This window comes from Sparus aurata, chromosome 17 (assembly GCF_900880675.1).
Source record: "Sparus aurata chromosome 17, fSpaAur1.1, whole genome shotgun sequence".
Taxonomy (NCBI): Eukaryota; Metazoa; Chordata; class Actinopteri; order Spariformes; family Sparidae; genus Sparus; species Sparus aurata.
In genome coordinates, this window is record NC_044203.1 from 35,897,153 (window position 1) to 35,915,804 (window position 18,652).

Below are 18,652 nucleotides of genomic sequence, written 5' to 3' on the forward strand. Positions count from 1 at the left end.
AGACTTTTCAACATCTGTTAACGTCTGTTTCTTATTTTTATGCCCTAAATTAAAGTCGTAAACAGCTCAACAGTGAGGGGAGGAATTAAAATCCATATTCTGAAACAGGACTTTGGTTTACGCTCCTGCAGAAGCCTTAAGTCTGTAAATCAGCGTTGTTTTATTAATTTAAAAAAATGAGTTCTCGTCATGATGTCATGGAGAGATACTACACTACCCACAATCCCACAGTGTAACAGCAGCACAATGTTATCATCGAAATCTTCACCACACCTGCAGAAGTTCTTTCAGTTAGCGAGTTTCTGCTACTAACACCGGATCACTGCCCACGACTTCTGGATCTGAGGTGTCCAAGCATTCGTAATGGATTATGGGATGTAAACACGATGGTCGTTCTGTAGTTTTTATTTCAGGAGGCATGCAAGCGCACAGGTGGAGGTAATCAGACCGTTTCCACGACCACGGTAGTAAACAAACATGGAGTCTGTGGAGGAATCTTCTTCTTCTTCTGCATGTTTTCCTTTCCAACATCCTCTTAAACATCACACCGTGCAGCAAACTGACAGGATGCTTTGATGACTCTGTCGTTGTTTTGTTGCTTCTAGCTGAGATTATAAATGCAGAAATCATCGTGTCAAACTTCCTGGTTATTGATCGTCACATGTCCACAGAAAAAGCACAAAGAAGTCAAGTTTCTACCAACAGGAGATGATGGCCGACACTCACACACTGTCTCACACATCCAGTCTTTCCTCAGGAGGAGGCTGTGGGATCCTGCAGCACCTCCTCCCACAGAGAGGGAGAGAGAGGAGGACGGCACTCAGGTCGTCTGAGATGTCGAGCGGCTGGCTACCTGTTCTCCAAACACCTGAGTGCTCGCTGTGACTGCAGGTGTGTTCATGAAAGGAGGTCGGAACTGGAACAAAGCAGAGCCAACACACGTTTCTTCAAACCGTCTACACAATCTAAACTGTGAAACACTGACAGCCTCCATCTTATCGGTCACACTGCCCCCTGCTGGCCTGGAGGGCAAACTCCACAGGTGGGCAGTAACCAAGTACAAATACTTCATTTCTCTCATCAGTACATGTTTCATGTATCTGTACTTTACCTGAGTATCTGTGAGACTTCTCCTCTCTACACCTGAACTTTCTCCTCCTCACAGCTTCAGAACAGCCTCGTTACTTTAGTTTGATGCATCCGAGGTGAATTCTGGATTCTTGTTATTTCCCAGCATCAGCAGACTGATGTGGACCAATCAGAGCACATCACGCACGGCAGACGCAGCGAGACGAGACAAAGACGTAAAAGCCGTAAGAAGGCGTAAACAGACAGAGAGGGAGACGTGAATGTGGAGAAAAGGCGTGTTAGTGTCTCGTATCTGCAGAGAGTTTCTGATTTTCTCTCTTTGTTGCTGCTCGGGACGCTTTACCAACCCAACATGTGTCTATTTGACGTCCTGGGAATGACACTCAACAATCAACTGTCTTTGTGGTGCGTTCAGGAACAGCTGGGACAAATCCTACTGATTCTACCTTTAACTTTAATAGTCCTTGAATTCTATTAATATGACGTGAGCTTCAGTTAGCTTTGACCACAAATGTCCTTCAGAGGGAGACTTTTTACTCTGATACTCTGAGTACATGTCAGAGCCTGTAATCTATTACTTTACTGGAGTAAACAAGCTGAATCAGTACTTCTACTTTTACCAGAGTCTCTTATAAATCTGCAAAGACTGGACAGTGATGGGAAGATGGAGGAGACAGCAGCATGAGTGATAAATGTGATATTTTACAATAAATTTAGCAATATTACTACAAAGAAGAAGAAGAAGAAGAAGAAGAAGAAGAAGTTGGATTAGCTAATATTTATTTTATATATTTACATGTATGTGATGAGTGACAATTTTACAGTTCCTTTAACTAATCAGAAGTTTGAGCCTTTTCCAGTGATGGAATGTAACTAAATACATCTACTCAATTACTGTACAATAAAGTATAATATGAGGTAATTGTACTTTATTTGAGTATTTCCATTTTCCTTTTTACTCCACTACATTAATGTAATAACTGACTGAGAAAGTCAAATGTTATCTTTCATTATATAACCTGTATTTATTTAATAACATGCAGAGAAATGAAATTATTATTATTATTATTATTATTATTATTATTATTATTATTGTAAAGAGCATGCAGCAGAACATTTCCAGGTCGTGCAGAACTCTGGTGCCATGGATTCATATTATTCATATCTGGTGACTCATTTGAGCCTAATTGCAATTTAAAGCGTGAAGTAATCCAATAATAACCAGAAACACACATCCGTCATGCTGCTGCTAGAGGAGGAGGAGGAGAAGAAGAATCCTGCCTTTAAATCGAGTGTTTTTTGTTAGGAGTCTGGTGTAGATGCACATGTGTGTTGAGTTAAAACGACACGGAAACGCTGAGTTTTACCTCCAGTGGGTGGATTATTACTGCTGCTCATTCTCAGGCCTGTGAATCATCACCTGCAGCTCCTCATTCATGCAGCAGCAATTCGTTATATTTTATTATTTCAGATGTGATGCATAAAGCTCCCACAGGCCGGCTTAAATATTTGGACGTGGCACAAGGATCGGATTTATGTCGACACGTCACAACCACAAAAACATTTTTTTTTTAAATCGAAATCATCCACCAAACCTCATTTTTCGATAGTAGTAATCTCCAGAAAATACTTTTTTTCTTTCTGTTTCATTTATTTAAAGTAATTTCAGAACTAAAAACAAACTAAAGCAGCAAATTACACCTCAGATAAAAATGCTGCAGCTCGATGATTTAACAGCGTTTGAGGTGAAGTTAAAGTGGGCCTGGTAGTTTGGAAAAATGTGATTTTATCCTTTGAAATCATTTTAATAACTACAATCCTTCAGTCATTATACATTTTGAATATTACTGTTAGCTGAAGGCCAACTCGACGTTTAGATTTTAAGCAGAAAGTCAAAGATTAGTTGAATAAATAACTTAAAATCTCGTATTTTCTGCACAAAAAAAAATAAAGAAATAAAAGTTTGTGTGCTTTTATTTTCCAAAGGTTTGATTTTATGGCCTTAAAAACTTTTTGAAAATTAAAAAATATATAAAACGTCAAGGTAGATTATGTATTTTTTGTTCTTTATTAAACATAATGAAATAAAACATGATGTAATCCTGTAAATTATTATTAAAAACAGAGTTTTAAATCTCTAATATCGTCACAGAGGAGCGGATATAATAAAAACGTGGCTTCATGATGATATTGCATGTAGAAATCTCTCTGTTTATCATGATAAATGTGGTTTAAATCATCCTGTATATTATCTGTGATATACAAATTAAAAAAGATCCTAAAAAAAATTTAAAAATGCTGATGTTTCATAAGAACCAGAGGAGCGGGCCTCGGTGCGTGTCGGTGCCCGGGCAGGAGCGCTCCTCTCCGGGCCTCCTGCTCCTCCTCCCTCCGGGCCCCTCTCTCCCGCTCTCTCCCTCTCGCCTTGTCTGCTGAGGGGTGTCTAATCAGGGAAGACAAGCGGCTGACGGAATGACGATGCTTAATTGGCATGGAGTCGTGGGAACGCGTAAACAAACAGCTGCCATTTTCATTTTGCTTGTTTTCTCCCCCCATCGTCCCTCTTCCTCATGAATAAAGCCGCCGCGGACAAGTGGAACAGCAACCTGGCAGCTGCAGGGAGGCTGAACTGAAGGAACGAGAGGAGGAGGAGGAGGAGGTGGAGGAGGAGGAGGAGGAGGAGGAGGCCCTGGATTGGAGATTAGCCTCACTTTAATCCGCCCTCCACCTCCTCCAAGTGATGGGAGCACACAGACATATACCTCCTGAACAACAGACGAAATGCTCTTCACATAAAGGAGAACACATTCACAAAGATAAGCTGCAGCATGTGATTATCCCTCTCTACATGCAGGAAGGTGGAAGAAAAGAAAATCTCAGTAATAATCACAGGTTTCTTTTTCTTTTCTTGCACAATGTAAAGAGAATCTGTGGGGATGCTCCTGGTTTTTTATCTCTCCTGGTGTTATTACTGCTTTTAATATTCCTGCAGTTTAATACAGGACCTGAGGGGACGCATGAGTTAACATTACACTCCTTTTTGTTGCTGTTGTTGTTCCATTAAAAATTAAAAATTCAGCTTTTAATACACTGGGAATTATAGATAAGTATCATAAACACACACATACAGTCCAAACAGAGCAGCGATGAGGTCATCGAGGTGTAAAGATGAATAAATATCTGCCTGAAAGCTGCTCACTGGATTATTTTACACTGTTTGTATCTTATTAAACAAAGAAAAGGAGGAGATATCAGGGACTATTTCCAGCGGCGGATTAATCCACATATGATGGAGCTCTGTGGTCCACAGGAAGAAGATGCATCAGGCTGTGACACAAACAAAACCTGTTGAATCAAGTCAGTTTTGGTCTTTTCGCTGTTTTTTTTTATGCATTTAAGGGAAAAGAGATTTTTATATTTTCTGTATTTTGTTGGTTTTCTTACCAAGTTGTTGTCCAGGAATGACATTTACAAATGTATAGATGTCGTCACATCGTACTGGTATGATAATCAAGAGCTGCAATCACTGTTTATCGTATTTATTGGTGAATATTTACTGTATTTCAGTTACTTTTTATGATTTAAAGGAACAGTTCACGCAAAAATGTAAATCCAGTCATCCTCTCCTCCTCCTGATGATATAAAGTATGTGAAATACTCCAAAACTTAATTAAAACTTTGCAGAATTATCTGTTAACACTTCCTGTTAGCAGTGAACCTGTGGATGTCCAGACAACTATCACTGGATCACTGTGATACTGAAGGAAAGTTAAAAACATGATTTTTCTCAGGCAAGTTCTGCACATGTGAGGAGAGACTTTTTGAGGATTTCTAAACAGATTTATGGAGTCCTCGTCTCCTCCTCCTGATGATATAAAGTCCTCCTCTCCTCCTGATGATATAAAGTCCTCCTCTCCTCCTGATGATATAAAGTCCTCCTCTCCTCCTCCTGATGATATAAAGTCCTCTCCTCCTCCTGATGATATAAAGTCCTCCTCTCCTCCTCCTGATGATATAAAGTCCTCCTCTCCTCCTCCTGATGATATAAAGTCATCCTCTCCTCCTCCTGATGATATAAAGTCCTCCTCTCCTCCTCCTGATGATATAAAGTCCTCCTCTTCCTCTCCTGATGATATAAAGTCCTCCTCTCCTCCTCCTGATGATATAAAGTCCTCCTCTCCTCCTCCTGATGATATAAAGTCCTCCTCTCCTCCTCTGAGGATATAAAGTCCTCCTCTCCCTCCTGATGATATAAAGTCCTCCTCTCCTCCTCCTGATGATATAAAGTCCTCCTCTCCTCCTGATGATATAAAGTCCTCCTCTCCTCCTCCTGATGATATAAAGTCCTCCTCTCCTCCTCCTGATGATATAAAGTCCTCCTCTCCTCCTGATGATATAAAGTCCTCCTCTCCTCCTGATGATATAAAGTCCTCCTCCTCCTCCTGATGATATAAAGTCCTCCTCCTCCTCCTGATGATATAAAGTCCTCCTCTCCTCCTCCTGATGATATAAAGTCCTCCTCTCCTCCTCCTGATGATATAAAGTCCTCCTCTCCTCCTCCTGATGATATAAAGTCCTCCTCTCCTCCTCCTGATGATATAAAGTCCTCCTCTCCTCCTCCTGATGATATAAAGTCCTCCTCTCTCCTCCTGATGATATAAAGTCCTCCTCTCCTCCTCTGATGATATAAAGTCCTCCTCTCCTCCTCCTGATGATATAAAGTCCTCCTCTCCTCCTCCTGATGATATAAAGTCCTCCTCTCCTCCTCCTGATGATATAAAGTCCTCCTCTCCTCCTCCTGATGATATAAAGTCCCTCCTCCTCCTCCTGATGATATAAAGTCCTCCTCTCCTCCTCCTGATGATATAAAGTCCTCCTCTCCTCCTCCTGATGATATAAAGTCCCTCCTCTCCTCCTCCTGATGATATAAAGTCCTCCTCTCTCCTCCTGATGATATAAAGTCCTCCTCTCCTCTCCTGATGATATAAAGTCCTCCTCTCCTCCTGATGATATAAAGTCCTCCTCCTCCTCCTGATGATATAAAGTCCTCCTCTCCTCCTGATGATATAAAGTCCTCCTCTCCTCCTCCTGATGATATAAAGTCCTCCTCTCCTCCTCCGGATGATATAAAGTCCTCCTCTCCTCCTCCTGATGATATAAAGTCCTCCTCTCCTCCTCCTGATGATATAAAGTCCTCCTCTCCTCCTCCTGATGATATAAAGTCCTCCTCTCCTCCTCCTGATGATATAAAGTCCTCCTCTCCTCCTGATGATATAAAGTCCTCCTCTCCTCCTCCCTGATGATATAAAGTCCTCCTCTCCTCCTGATGATATAAAGTCCTCCTCTCCTCCTCCTGATGATATAAAGTCCTCCTCTCCTCCTGATGATATAAAGTCCTCCTCTCCTCCTCCTGATGATATAAAGTCCTCCTCTCCTCCTGATGATATAAAGTCCTCCTCTCCTCCTGATGATATAAAGTCCTCCTCTCCTCCTCCTGATGATATAAAGTCCTCCTCTCCTCCCCTGATGATATAAAGTCCTCCTCTCCTCCTGATGATATAAAGTCCTCCTCTCCTCCTCCTGATGATATAAAGTCCTCCTCTCCTCCTGATGATATAAAGTCCTCCTAAAGCCTCCTCTCCTCCTGATGATATAAGGTCCTCCTCTCCTCCTCCTGATGATATAAAGTCCTCCTCTCCTCCTCCTGATGATATAAAGTCCTCCTCTCCTCCTCCTGATGGTATAAAGTCCTCCTCTCCTCCTCCTGATGATATAAAGTCCTCCTCTCCTCCTCCTGATGATATAAGTCCTCTCCTCCTCCTGATGATATAAAGTCCTCCTCTCCTCCTCCTGATGATATAAAGTCCTCCTCTCCTCCTCCTGATGATATAAAGTCCTCCTCTCCTCCTGATGATATAAAGTCCTCCTCTCCTCCTCCTGATGATATAAAGTCCTCCTCTCCTCCTCCTGATGATATAAAGTCAGCTGAAGTGTCGTAGTCCAGAACAGTTCTGGAGCTTCACAGTAAAACACCTGACGTAGCTGGAGACTTCATTTAAAAACATAAAATGACAACCAAAAGAACTCCATACAGCTCGTCCGGTGTTATCCAAGTTTCCAGAAGCCTCGAGATCACAAACTGCTTGAAAAACACAATTGTAAAAGCTAAACTGATCATTGCAGCTGCTTAGCTATAAGCGTTAGCATGCAGCCCGTCTGAAGTGTAAGTGTGTAAAATAACATCTCCTAAAATCAGTTTCTGCAGGCTTGGATCAAAGCAGACGAGCTGTACAGAGCGAATTGATGTTTTCTTTGTTGTTTTTTCTGACTTTACAACAACACAAGGGTGAGGACTAAAGTTCAATTTTTGGTGAACTGTTCCTTTAAGTTGAAATGCCTCATAAAGAACATTTATAAATTCCTCTCACGTCTCCGTGTGTCAACATTTGTGACACATCTCTGAAACTCTGAAACAAGCCGTTCATCAGTTAGCATGAATCTCCGTTAGCCCTTCTTCCCCTTGATTACAATCTTATTAGCATTTAATTTTCAGCATTTTAATCCCTGCGTATGTTACATCAGACCTCCGTATAGCGCTGAGCAGACATTAAGATTAAGACCTGATTAAAAAAATGAGAATTAATTAAATCTTTTGAAGTTTCACGTCTCCTCTCGTGGGCGAAGTAAAACATAAATGTGGAAAAAAAAAAAAGCAGATGATCGTCTCCGTCGAGTGAGATCAGCTCTGATATTCAGAACTGTACCGGTTCAGACTGTCGCTGCGGTTCTTCCTCTGTGATGGAAAGAACTGAACTACAAGTAGCAACACCACAATGTAAATAAACAATACTCTGTTACAAGTACAAGTCTTATTACAAAAGTATTTTCAGCAACATTCACTCTTATATTGATATCATATCATTAACAGGTGTTGTTACGAGCACCCAACAGTCATACTCGAGTAAAAGTAAAAGTATTGTGTTAAAATGTTACTTTGGTAAAAGTGAAAGTCTCCCGTACGACCAGCAGCTGAGTAAGTAAGTCTTAAAATATCTGATATTTAATGTACATGAGTAACAAAAGCAAAAATATACTTATATTCATATGTACATTTACACTATTGTACATCAGATTTGATATACACGTACTAGAGTAAATGTACTTAGTTACATTCCATCACTGTTAATAACTGATACATTAATGTGTCGACGTGGAGCAGAGAAGTTTATTTGTGTATAAATGTAATAATCTCATAAAATGTAGCGCTAACAACATGCAAATGTTTGCTAGCAGCCAGATAACATTTTTACTTTCCTTCATTTCTTGGTGAAAAATGTCACTCAGTAGCGGCTCAGGAGCTTTTGATCGTGTTGCATAACCTTCCTCAGCAGATGGAGTCACCCGTTGGATATTTGATATTCAAATTTCCATTTTGTCTGAACACCTCGAGGCCTTTGCCTTTGTTCAGGTCGGCTTGAAAACCTTGAAAGTTAATTGTTGTCCGTGGAAACGACACCTAACAAAAAGATCACGAGGTGCATTCGGAGCTTTTTCTCAATTTTGTTCAGCTGTAAAAACATCCAGGTCTTAAAATCGTCCGCTCACAGTACTATTATTTGCTACAAACCTCAGACTTCAATGCTTAACTTTATGTTACCCATCATCATAAAACTCTACACCTGTCAGTGACGGTGCAAAATGATGATTGATTACAGTCTGCAGATTTAAGTATTGAGTGATTTTGCACATTAGCTAGAGAACATAATAATTGTTGGTAGAAACGCTGCTTTTTGCTGTCCGCTGATCGTCCTTGGAGAAACTTATTGGCGGACACGTGAAAAATGTGTTTGAAATGGAGCCCAATCAACGAGCGACCCCCTCCTGCTCGTAGACAATGATAGGTGGGATGAGCGGGGAGGGGCGGCGGGCCGCGCTCTGCTCAGCTGGAAGGATTTAAGCATTCGAGCTACCTTTGATATTCTCTGAATGAAGAGAGGGAGTATTTTTCCTTTTTTGTTTCCCAGAGTGCTATAATTGAGTTCGGCAGCAGCGAGGGGACACCTCTGCAGAGCCACCAATGACATCATCTGCAGAGTTGTGTTGTATTTTCCGCACATGAGACGACGTGGCGGTGGTGGTGGTGGTGGTGGTGGTGTTGGGGGGGTGTGGAGAAGAAAGCAATACGTCCACAATTGGGCCAATGAAGCATATCACGCGCATTCACTTTGCATTTGCCACTTCCTTCAAGACTTTTCTTTCTTTGATTTCTTTGAGGCACTGCGGCACTCCTCACATGCTAATAATAGACTTGTCCATCAACTGTCCCCACCCTCGGAGTTAATTGGCGCTGTGCAAAGGGAGCCAGCGTCGCTCTGAAGTCGGCCCGTCATTAGATCAGTGGATGCTGACCGTCCCCGGCTCGTATACACCCCTCTGATCTGCACACTCTCCCCATCTTTTTCACCGCCCCACCTGCTCTCACGGCACGCCCCCCTCCTACAGAGCGGACCCTCCCTTTCACCGACCCGTTTCTTCTCCTCTCAGAAGGTCTTGAGAAGGCCGACCTGCCTCCTTTCACGTCTACGCCTCAGATGGCGCTGTGATCTCACTCCTGACTAGACACATCGAGACGCTCCTCGTGCTGCAACTGTGTTTGTTGTCTCGATGCTAGGATACAGCGCCTGCTCGCATCGTTTAAGGTTGTGTTGTTAGATCTCCCAGGACGCTCACTGCAAAAGTCTGCTGTGTTCTTAAAAGCCTCATTCTCCTTAGATAAGTTCAAACCTCAGTCAGTGCAGTGAGAGGTCAGTTTCTCATAAAAATCGACTTGTTGCTACTCTAAAGAAATCTTATAAGACGATGATGATTATGCACACATGAGGCCAAGAACTTTTCTTATTTTGTCCAGTGAATGTGCACATTTTGAAAAGCAATATGTGTCTGCATCTTCCTGTGGAAGCTCAAAATCCAGTCCAATGGCCAGGATTAAAATGTTAGCTGTTAACATCTCGGCAAACCGCAGATACCTTCAGATTTGTACATCTCGTAGGCTACGCGTCATATTGACAATGCATGTTTATTACCTGACCTTCATATCTGGAGGTGGAGGACAGGAAGGTGGAGTTACAACCTCAAGGCTACCAAGCTGTGGACCTCAGTCAGATTCTGGTTTGAAACCAGAACCAACTGGATAGTTTTAAAGGAGACCTCGGAACAATTTCCAGCCAGTTGGCACATCTCCAGACATGTTTGTGGCAACAAAAAAAAGATATTTTAAGCTAAACCACAATGTTTTTCTAACCCTAACCAAGTGTTTTTTGTGCGCAAACCTAATCACAACTACATGATAAGAGAGGAATTGAAATTAAAGAAATGTAAAGAGAATAATACTATATTAATTCTACTTACGGAGAGTCTTGATGTTCTCTAGGGCTGATAACAACAGATTAATTTACAATGCGATTCATGATATGTTGCCCATGCTAACAACAGTTCTGGATAATCAACACACTGCAAGATGATCGTCAAACGATAAATCACAATATCTAACTAACTGATGGATAAAATTAGAATAAAATAAGTAGTATTTGTTCAGTGCATTGTGGTGTAATTTCACATAAATTGACATGAATTGAGTGTGTATGTGTTTGTGTGTTGACATCGTTCCAGTTTACGATGGCAAAATGCTGAAAAACACCAGTTCTGGAGTTAAAATTATTTTCAATCTGTGTAAATTAAGTTTACACAATGAGGAGTTATAGGCAGTTCTCTGCAATTAGGTGGAAAATAACAATTTAATATGTTTGCATCACAAATCAGACAGGATGAGTTCATCCCTTTATGGCAACAGAATGAAATTATCTCGCTGTAGAAACTGTGTTAACCTGTTCAAAATCAAAATGAACTAAAGGACTTAAATGATGAAAATCACTAGAGAACGTGCAGTTTATTTTTTCTCTCCGTCTCGTCTCGTTGGACCGCTGGCCCACAGCAGCACCGGTTCTGAAACAGGCCCGAGATGAAGACAAACTGAGAAAATAATGAAAAAAGGGCGATAAAGAACATCTCCCCTCTTCTCGGGTGACCGGGCTGCAACAGGAGCCGTGGCACAACAACACCGACTGCCAAGAGGCTTCTGGTGTGTTTGTGTGTGTGTGTGTGTGTGTGTGTGTGTGTGTGTGTGTACATGTGAGCCCTTGGTGCATGTAAACACATGTAACGTGTGTGTGTGCCAGCAAGTGTTTCCACTTGTGTTTTTTTTTTGGTTCGTGTTCTCGTTTTCTGTGTTCGTCTTCACAGAGGTTTGACCGATGACCTTTAAAATTTGGTTATTTGGGATATTTTAGTAAATATCGGAAGTGTTGTAGAGAGGAAGGTGAGAGCTGGAGCAGATTCAGGCTTTAATGCTGCCAACAGAATCCCCCGCAAAAAACAAACAAACAAGGATGGTGTTTAATAAAGTGTTATGGTGCCCCGTGTGAGGTTGAAATGTTTTCAGATTCTTTCGCACTTTTATTTTTAATGTCAACAAATCCCACAAAATATCCAAACTAACAATAAATGATTCCAATACTAACAAGTGTTGGGTGGGTGACATGTTCCTCCATCACCATGAACACACACATTGTAGTTTATTTCAAACACACACCGTCCGTGCTGCTACAAACACTCACCAGAGCACCAAATATAGATTCATCCGCCTCAGAAAATAGTCCCCAATAAGTGCATTATTTCCCTCTGTTTGTGTAATATTTGTTTAAAACTACAGTGAGCGGCTGTTTTTTGAAACATTTGTTCGCCTTTTAAAAATTTACATTTATTTGTGTTGTCAAAAACATAATAACACATATCGCTTCTATATATCTGAAACAGTTTCAGTCCTCGTTTTCTGCAGTATTGATACACCGACACCAGCTGAGCTTTCTTGCTTTTCTCTCTGACGGCGAGTTCACACACACACACACACACACACACACACACACACACACCACTGCAGTGTGTGTGTGTGTGTGTGTGTGTGCATCACCCCACCTCCTTCAGAAGTAAATTCACTTTGATGCCGTTGTGCTTAAAACACAGAACACAAACCTCATTATATTTATCTTTTTGTCTGTTTTTGAGGTATTCAATATCAATATTTTCATGGCTTTCTTTTTTCAAATTTACAGATTTCAGTATCGTGACAACACTAATATTTACACGCATGACTAATCTGTAAAGACTTAAATCTTCAGTCGTGTATAAAAGGACAGATTTGTTGATTAAATATTGTCGATACTGCAACTTTTTAATAAAGAAAACAAAAATGTGTGACAAAACAACATTATACTGAAGCACTGAAGCATTTGTTCTCCAAGATTTGGGACGGAGCCCAACAAATGTCAAGACTGTGATGCAAAAATGATCGTTCCCTCTAAATATGAATCATTTCGCAATCGTCATATATCATTCAAATTATAATAATTAGCATATGATTTGTTTTGTGCTAATTTTGTGATTTTATTTCACACATTGATAACAACAGAAAATGCAGAATATCACCATGTTTATTTTTGTAATAGGTGTGAATATGTACACTTGTATTTGAGACTACATAATCTGCAGAATGACTTTTTTAGTTTATTCTAGAAGAAATATATTTTTGTTTTTGTTTTTTTTTCATAGTTAATTCTCTCGAGTTGAGTCAAGATTGATGGCTGTCTGAATCTACTGCCGGGTACAAACCTTTTACTTTTTACTCTTGTATTTTAGGAGTGCTTCTGTGACATTCTGTATTTAGGGTTCCACTTGATACACTTGCTGTTGATGAATTAACAGACTCTCATTGTGTGTGACGGGTTCAAAACGGTTCAGTCCTGGAGAGGAAATTAGCAAAATGTCCGTGCTGTTTACGCCCCTGTGCTGAACATATAAACCAGAACATATACGTGCAGAACAACAATTATCTGAGGTAAATTATCTCTAAATTCAACCCTAAATTGATTTCAAACGGCCGCAGCAGCTGAACGCTGGCGTGCACACACTCACGTGCATCATTTTGTGTGTGTGCGGGAGTATAAATGTGTCCTTTAGAGAGTTTGTGTCTGTATATGCGCTGGGCTGAGTTCAGAACACAAAACGCCGCCTCATGCCCTCTTTGTCCCCCCCCCACTCCTCTGCCCTGGCAGCTCTCCCATGATGCCCCTGCCCCCGGCTTCCTGCCTCTAATGGCCGTCTCTGTGTGCCATCTCGGGAAGCCTGACATCCCCTCCAGAGGCAGAGGGCCCGGCGTTAATGGAAGCCATTGATGGGCGAAGAAAGGCTCCTTTGTGGCGCCGGGGGCAGGCGTGGGCACCCGTTTGCTCACACACAGCTTCCCCTCCGCACACACTGGGCCGGCCGCTCAGAACTGAGTGCCAACAGCGGAGATCGAAAGACAGGAGCAGCAAAGTGCCCCCTTACCGGGGAAATGGCAGAGAGAGATGGGTAGAGCCGAGGGAGGGAGGGAGAGAGGGGGAGGGTTGGTGAGAACGAGAAAGGGAGGGTGAAAACGACAGAGGGGTGAGTTGGCAGAGAGGGGGAAAGCAAAGAGGAAGGGATAGGTGGGGATAGGCCACAGCGAAAAGAAAGGCCGAGAAAGAGCAGGAGAGATTAACCGAATAAGACGAATTCAATTGGCGCAGAGGAGGAGCGAATTTAAAAAAAAAAAAAAAAAAGGACGTGAAGGAAATGGGGTACAAACCTCGCAACCAAACACAGAGCGCCAGAGAAAAGAAACCCCGGAGAAAAGGGAAATTGAGCAGGAAAAACAAAGAAACGGAGGTTGGGATCGCCCACGTCAATGAAGCTGGGTGGCCCTGGAGGATAAAAAAAAACAAAAAAACGGTGGCAGGGTGCTGGAGGTCTCCCTCTGCCACTGTACTGCCTGTCAGCCGCTCGCTGGCTCGCTCCCCTTTCGGTGATTTATAACACCTGAATTGTTCTCCTTTAACAGAGTTGTGAATGGGAGAAAAAGAGGGGAGCTGCCCGCATGCCAAACAGTCCCGACGTTATTGATAACCAAACAGATGTGTCCAGTTTGGAATGAACATCTGACGCTAAATCTGGGCTAACGGTTTTTGTTGTCAGGGAAATACTGTACGCTGGCAGCCAGGCCGCTCAATAGAGACGCGGGGCTCATTGTGTGTCATGTTGTTCTCATTCACGCTAAATGAAAAGTCTGTTTCCTGGCGCCGTGCTTTCCAGGTGACGTCCCTTCTTCTCGTCATTGTTGGCTGTGAAAAGGCTTCATCACAAACCTCAAAACATACCTTTTTTTTCTGATTACGTTCATTTAATTACACCTCAGATTTCAATTCTGAGGCTCGTGGGAAGAAGAAAAAAAAAGGAAAAAAAAGGAGCTGTGCAGGTCTGAGCTTGCTCGACTCAACGTCGCCACCTACCGGTTTGACATTCAAGCCGTCAGCCACCTCTCGTCTTCCCCCTGCTGCGTCGCACACAGCCTCCTGCATTGTTCAGGCCGCTAATTCATCCCGGCAGCCACTGCTGCTAATTTTCCAACCACTGGCAGCGTGCCATGGCCGGAAGTTGCAGCGTGGCACCGCCTGTATCCATGCGCCACCGTGGGAGAGCGGCGAGAAAGTAGTGCCATATTTGTCCCAGTATGTCATCTGTTTAACACGCCTGATTGGCTTTCACACCGTCGCCTCCTAATTAATATGCAGCGCCCCGCCTCCCTCGCCATGCCCTAAGACAAAAGCGTATTGTGTGAGCACCTCCTGTTTTAATTACGCTCAAAAGGGAGACGTGTGAGGGGTTTCTGTGTGTGTGTGTGTGTGTGTGTGCAGCATTTCTGAATGCATGAGCAATGACTTTGTATGTGTGTGTGTGTGTGTGTGTGTGTGTCTGCACTGTACACAAACGTACGATATGTGCACTGAGGGAATCATAAAACAAGCACACTGATCGTCATGTCATCCTGCACGTATGCTCTCCTGTGTGTGTGTGTGCATGTGTGTGTGCATGTGCATGTGTTTGTGCATGTGTGTGTGCATGTGCATGTGTTTGTGCATGTGTGTGTGCATGTGCATGTGTTTGTGTGTGTGCATGTGTGTCCTAAAACAAGAAGAATTGCGTTGCCATCGCGAGGGGGCGGAGCCACTGCCGTCCTATCCCACAGGAGAGAGGAGAGAGGAGAGAGGAGAGGAGGGAGGAGGATAAAAAAAAAGTGTTGTTGCTTGTTGCCTTTATGCAAATTGGCATCCGATGAAGGTTTTTTTTTGGGGAGAGCCACAAAGAGGGTTTGTGATCGGAGCGCTGAGGAGAATGGGAGAGGTTAGGAGGGGTTATGGGGAAAAGACAGGGACAAAATTCCCATCGGCGTCCTCACAGCCATCATGTTACATTCCTCCTCTCTCCTTTTTTTTTGTTTTTTTTCTTCTCCCCTCTTTCCTCTCCCCTTCTTTTCATCCCTCTCTTCCTCACATCCATGACCCGGTTATTAATTTGGTTGAGATTAGTCGCTCGTTAATTAACGCATGCCCGCCTAGCTCCCCCCTCCTCATCTTTTTTCCTCTCGCCGTCTCTTTCTCTTTCGATTGTATCGGATTCTGGGTTTTTATTTTTTTTTCCTCCTCGGTCTTTTTATCAGTAGCCTTCTTTTCTGTCTTTCTGGCTGATGAGAATGAGGTAATGTGCAGTGCGAGGGGAGTAAGAGAGGAGGATTGGGTTGCTCTCCCCCCACTCGATTCCCTCGGGGGACCTTTTTTCAAACTCAGATAGCGACGGCTTAACGACTGAATACGACGCTCTGAACAGTCGACTGAATTCATAATTCTAAGCCGTGTGCAAAGTCCAGATCTAGATTCAGAAAAATGCTCGTTTTAGATCTCGTGCAAACATCCTCGGACTGATTTCAGAGCAGGTGACTCCTCATAGTTTCACATTCTGGACAGTTTGAATCCAGTTAATTCTTTCTGCAGCGCCGCTCACCAACTCTGATCCATCTTTGTTATTTCGTCATGGTTTGGTGAAATGGAGCCGAGAGAGGACTCGAGTTCAATTACATGAGTTGATCGACGGTGTGTGTTGTGGATCCGACTCCTGCAGGGCGTCCTGGATCAGACGCTTCATGGTTAGCTGCTGTCTGCTTTGTGTGTTTTGTAAAAAATGGTGAGGTGAGCACAAAGTGTGAGCCTGTGTGCAGAAAAGTTAGCGAATATGTTTGACTTTATGCAGATAACACGACTTTCTGAGGGTGAGATTAACTTTTGAAGGAACGGCTCGCCCATCGTACCGAAAGGTTCCCGGTCGAAGTTTACTCTCTCATCCACAGTCGTAACCTCCGAACCAATCAGAAAATGTCTCTTAGTGATGCATGAAAAGTTCGATTTGCTCCAGGGATCTTCCGGTTCAGCCCCCAACTAAGAATTGGGATTCATTTATTAATCATGTGGCTCTTCAAGACATCCCAGAAGTTATCGGACTGAACATCCGTTTAGTCTTTTTGTCTTTTTGTGTCACCTGATGTTGTAATTACACGATTTAGCCACTGAGTACAAATTCAAACTGCTTCCTGTTTCTGGTCACGTGTCTTCTACCGACTGTTGTTCACTCATTAAAGGTATTTAACTCGCTCTTCGTGCGTGCAGCAAAACACTTTGCTTTCCTTTCATATTCATTAGGATTCATTTGTTATCTTGCTGACTTGTTACTTCAGGAACTCGACATTTCACCTGGAGTTCCTGAAAGATCAATATAAACAATTTAGGCCATAAAATTCAAGTAACTTAAAGAAAAAAAACCCCACAATAAAGTCATATTTTAAATCAGTGTGTGGAGGGTGGTGAACATATGCAGCAGCAGACAGCTGATGTATATTTAATGTTTTACACTATATTCAGAAGCTCAGTGTGCATTTCAACTGTTTCAGCACTAAATCTTTGTTTTTAAATGCCTAATTTGACAAAATATTCTAACTGATGATAATTATTTCTGCATTATCAACCAGTGATGGGAGTTACAGTTACTGAAGTACTGAACATAAGGGAGGAAGTTCATTTTGTGAAGTTGAGGCAAATATTGTATTTTTTACTCCACTACATTCACCTGATAACTTAGTTACTGGTTACTTTGCAGATTACATTCTGTATCAGAACCAAAGAAGCACATTTTTAAAGTGCAGGAATGTGTGAATGTAACAAAACATGTCGCAGCTCGAGGGAAAAACAGAAATAAATATGGGGTGAGAGAAATTTAGAGGAACTTCTCCCACCTCTAACTGAAGCTAAATGAAACAAATACACAACTCACCTCTCTTAATTATTTTCATACAGTTGCTTAGGCTAATTAACAGCATCAGCAAAGGGATAAATAAACCTCAACCTGATCATAAATGCTCAAATGTTAAAGATATGATTCGCTCACAGCAGAATAAATTCAAAACCTCCTACAAATGCAATTTTTCTGCACGTCTCGCTGATAATTTTGGACGACACAGTCTGCATCCAGTGAACAGTGAATATATAAATGAAATACACAGAGAAGAATATTGTAGATGCACATTTTACACTTTGTTAGATCTATAAATGAGTTGTCTTTAGTTTGGTGTTCAGCCAGATGACTGCAGAGGCCGACTGACACTGTGACGTGTTCAGGTTTTTTGTGTCTTTATTGGAACCTGAGCAGCAGCGACTGTAAACTCGTCTCTGTATAAGTGAAGGAAACGTTTTCAAAGCGTCCCTCCTGCGTTCTCCCGGCGAGCCTTGCGTGACTTCCTGGCTGCTCGCAGCTCAGCCTCGGCCCCCGGTGAGGCCCCGCTGCGCCACATGCTCCCTCAATGGACTCACTCAATTAACAGGCCATGAAGCCCCCCGACCTCTCCCGACCTCCACAGACCCCCTTGAGTCACGCACCACGAAGGCATGCGTGCGGCTGGGTCGGAGGCGGGGGTTATTCTGGGTGGAGGTGAGGGTGTGAGGGGACGAGCGGTGGCGGTGGTGGTGAAGGAGGGGTCGGTCAGTGCTCTTTTGTTCCGGTGGTGACCAGCGTGCCCCCCCTCACCCCTGGTGTCTTTCATAAGGAGTGTGTAATAACTGCCTTTGTTGGTTTTCCCTCTTGTAATGGGTCCGGTGGGAGGCCTTGTTAGTGCGCGGGGTGCTAAGCCAGGGGACCTCGCAGGAACTCTGGGATTATCGGCTGCCCCATTCGGCCCTAACTGTGATCCTCCGCTGTCACAATGGACATTCAGCCAGCGGATAAAAAAAAATAATTTCCTCAGATCTTCCTAATTGCAAAGCTTTTTTTGTTGTTGTTCTTATTCTATGTAAGGGGTCTTAAATGTGGGTTTGCTTAGTCATCAAAAGCAGAGCCACAGGCCCAGGATGCAGTTTGAGGGAGGATAAAGAGAGAAAGTGGCACATCACTGATATAATGACCTGAAGGAATTAAAGCAACAGAGACTCAAGGAAGGAAAGCTGCTTAATGAAGAAAGTGGAGGAACGAGACTTGGCGTGTCTTTGGATGCACGATGAGATGTTGGATGTGTTTTTATCTTGATTTTCTAAAAAGGAACAGTTCACTTCAG

At 42.7% G+C, this 18,652-nt stretch overlaps 1 long non-coding RNA gene across 1 annotated transcript; it reads right to left on the reverse strand.

Moving 5' to 3' along the window:
- Positions 1-389: 389 nt before the first annotated feature.
- Positions 390-982, reverse strand: LOC115567080 (uncharacterized). The gene is made up of 2 exons (XR_003981135.1): positions 727-982; positions 390-605 (listed from the first exon to the last, which is right to left on the reverse strand). It is a non-coding gene; the product is annotated as an uncharacterized LOC115567080 (long non-coding RNA).
- Between the last annotated feature and the right edge of the window lie 17,670 nt (positions 983-18,652).